The sequence below is a fragment of the Lolium rigidum genome, chromosome 7 (genome assembly GCF_022539505.1).
Source record: "Lolium rigidum isolate FL_2022 chromosome 7, APGP_CSIRO_Lrig_0.1, whole genome shotgun sequence".
NCBI lineage: Eukaryota > Viridiplantae > Streptophyta > Magnoliopsida > Poales > Poaceae > Lolium > Lolium rigidum.
The window spans coordinates 1,305,956-1,310,039 of NC_061514.1; positions in this window are offsets into that span (position 1 = coordinate 1,305,956).

Here is a 4,084-nt window from a genome sequence, read left to right on the forward strand (position 1 = left end):
CATCCTACATGCATGTGAGGCTGCCATTTGAGGGTCCAACAACCTGGCACTGAAAACCAAGGGAATCCTCACGCGTTTTCGTTTGCAACGGGCCAGGCCACGGAGAAACTGCCGATTCGGACGTAGCTGTGGAGCCTGGCCCGAGACCCTTTTTGACTGCTTTAAGGTTCGTGTTGTGCAGGTAGTTTTGGGCCCTGTTGTTTGGTTGCCCACGGAAATAGGAATCTTTCTCAGCCCATGCAGTCTACCAACTTTCATGCAGGCTACCAAACGCGCCCCAAATGTCAGCAATGGAGGTCTCCTGCTCTATTGCCTCGGACACCCGAAGAACATGTGCAATGAATTCTCTAGCTCGCGAATGCACAACTAACAGAAGTGGTGGATCTGCCGCATGCACAAGAGGCGCGTTTGATTGCATGGGCCCGATTTGGGTACCACTGCGTTAGGGAGATGGAACACATTGCGTGTTCCATACGATGAGCTAGAAAAGACATGTTGTTTAGTTGCTCACGAAGGTATTTTCTGCACCGAAGAGGGAAGACAACCCCCATTGTTTTGTTTGGTTGCAGACATGAGCGTGCTGTGGTAACCCCTTTCATTTGAGTGGTGAGATTACCCAGTAGTTCTAACTGAATAACAACACATTCACATTAGCAGAATAATGAACTACCACATTCACATCCGTAGCATTTGCACATCAATGAACTACTACATTCACATCCGTAAGCATTTGCACATCAATGTACTACGACATTTCCATCCATAAGCATTTGCACATCATTGAATCACCATAACCTACAACCACAATAGAAAGAGCCTACTTACAGTCACATGATCCACACGCAGCACCGAGATCATGGAAGAAGGAGACCATGGCGCAGAAGCAGGCAACACAATCGTCCCCGTGCTAGAGTCAGATCCAACTACGACAACCATCCCCATGGTAGAGCCAGATCCAACCCAAGACCGACGACGACGACAAAGAAATGTCCTACAATGAAGGCTCTCGGATCTCCCAGTGTACCTACAAGTTCTAACAGATCTAAGGCTAAGATTTGCAGAAGGTTACAACAACCGAAGTGATCGACGCAGAGGAAGAAGACAACAAGCCGCGGCCAGTCGCTGCCGCCAACCTCGCCGACCTTCTGGTTGAGGACAAGTCGGTCATGTCGCTATATCTTGAAGGGTGGATGAGCTCGAAATGGGTGGGGGTGAGGGGAATGGGGGATTTGGAATTGGCGACGAGTGAGCCATCCCTATATACGATGACGAAATTTTGAGGGCGGTGACCGAATTCATCATTGTCGATTTTTCGCCGTTCCCCTTGAACTCGCGCCATCTCCCCTCAGTGGCTCTACGGGAATGTGGCGTTGTCGCTTTTTACAGAGACGAAGATGGCTCGCTGAAAACGGCTAAGTCGGAAGTGCTTTAAGAACCATATAATATACAACAATGCTAGATAGGTCAGGAAACCAAACGGTCTAAAAAATATGACCCGATATCGAGCCAAGAGGAAGCCCGGATACCAAACACGCCCAATAAGACCAACAATATGTGAAGTGCTTTCACACCGTTTCGAACGCGCTGCTGTAACAAACGTGCTCGCTGCCGTGTGACGAACAATGCAAATTTCCAGGCAGTACCGCAGTAGCTGTTCCTTTCCTTCCAACTGCATGCTCGCCTCGCTCGCTCCACGACATGCACGCACTAGCCTTGATCGGGCCTTTTGTCTTGCCCTTGGCCTAAAACGGAAATTCGCGGTGTATGCGACTATCTTGGCAGCCCTAGTAGGTTCCGTCAGAAATTTGATGCATGTATCATCGATCGATAGCATGCGTCACTGGGATTTGTGTAGCGCGTCTGCTGCTACGCTGCCCCGTAGGCTACAAACCATAACGCGTTGAAATATTTTGACAAGAAGAACGAACGTGTACATGAGGAAGAGTGGGGAAACGATAGATAGAGGAATTGGGAACACGACATTTTACTTTTCAAGTCCATGACCGTATAGAGTGGGGAAACGATAGATAGAGGAATTGGGAACACGACATTTTACTTTTCAAGTCCGTGACCGTATTATCGCACTATTGTTTTTTTTTCCCCGAGATATTGTTGCTTCCACAACTAAGATCGAGCTAGCATGTAAAGTTTGGTGAAGGCCTGAGAACCGAGGTTGATAACATTGGAGAAGCCATAATGCACCTTAGAGATGTTTGTTTCTCAACGACTATATTCACAAAAACTTAATTCGGCTCCCGGGTGCGTATGATCCTTCTCCATAAAAACATATTTCTAAATGTTAAAAAAATTGACAAAATAATTACATGTACATCTTCATAATATATGTGTTCGTCAAGTTTTAGACAAGTCTTTGTTTTAGCACCGAATTTTGTCTTTTTACACACGCCACACGACAAGTTGATTATTCACGAAATAACTTTGTAAGCGCGTAGCACATGAAGATATACGTGCGAAATTTTTGCTTCAAATTTTTGAACATTTCAAAACATAAAGTAAAAAGGTCAACAACTAGCATGTGCAGTTTGGTGAAGCAATGAATTCTACACTTAACACCCACTTTGTTTATTTCTGTTGATAATACGTTCCGTAGCAAAAGCAATGCTCGAAACTGAGGGCATCTCCAACGGGCGACACAAACGGTCGAAAAATGTGTTTGGACCCTGTTTCAGCGAGGATGCATAGTGACCGGGTCATCCGCCGGTGACGCAAATGCGGCCCAAATATGCGCGCGTTTCGTCTTCGTGGACGCTGCGCGGTCACGCCGAGGGTCCTCCTTTACTTACCCGGTCCCGCACGTTAGGGACAGCGAAATCGACCACGCGGATTTGCTTCCTTTTTTCTTCTTTGCTACCCTAGTGCGATGGCACCACCCCAACCTCGCCCCCGCCGCACCGCCACAGTACACGCCATCTGCTCGGTCCTCGCCGCGCCAGAGAACAGGATCCGCGTCGGGTAGGTTGTAGGCCACACCTGTCGCGTGTTTCGGGGCCAAACATCTGCCGGTTGCGCCACCCGGCCTCACCACCCACAACCTGTTCGGTCAATTGCGCCGGTAGGTTTCTTACTCATCCTTTGGACGCTTTTATGGGCGATCATTGATCCGCAGTTGTTACCCACGCAGATGGACATGTGGAAGATGCTGGAGAAGTTCCACGCTGAGGTCATTGATGACTCCTCTTCCGACAAAGAGCCCGATCAGACGACACATACCATGGCCACTGCTGCGGCCTCCATCCTCCTAGAGCACACTGCCAGCCAGATGCTAGTGCACCGGGGCTCTATGAAGGGCCGCTCAAAAAACCGCCGCACAACAGAGTGGAAGGGCACTCCGACTCCACAAGGACAATACTTCCACCTCACATATCCGGTGTTCCCGAAAAAAATGTTCCGGCGTCGGTACAGGATGTCAATGGACCTGTTCATGGTCATTCTAGGGGGCGTCAGAGACTACAATCCCTACTTCCAATGCAGGACCGATGCAACATGCATATGCGCTAGGTTTCACCTCGTACCAAAAATGTTCCGCAGCTATTCGCATGCTATCCTATGAAATGGCTGCTGATATATTCAAAGAGTATCTTTGAATGGGTGAGAGCACCTGCCTTGGGTCCATGTACAGGTCTTGACGAGCTGTGATTGCCGTGTTCAGAGAACATTACTGTAGGGAGCCAACAGTTGAGGATACAACGCGGCTGTTGTCTATCAACGAGTCTAGAGGGTTCTCAGGAATGATCGGCATCATAGATTGCATGCACTAGAAGTGGAAGAAGATGGCAGGGACAATACAACGGTCATGCGGATGGGATGCATTGCTGTTCTTGAAGCATTCATATCTCAAGATTTATGGATTTGACATTCATTCTTTGGCATGACCGGTTCCAACAATGACACCAATGTGTTGCACCGATCACTGGTTTTCAACAGGCTTATGCAAGGCAAAACTTCTTGGGTGAGCTATGAGGTCAATAAAAAATGAATATGACAAGCCATATTATCTTGCTTATGACATCTACCCTAACTGGGCTACACTAGTGAAGACTGTCCATAATCCAAACACGGAAAA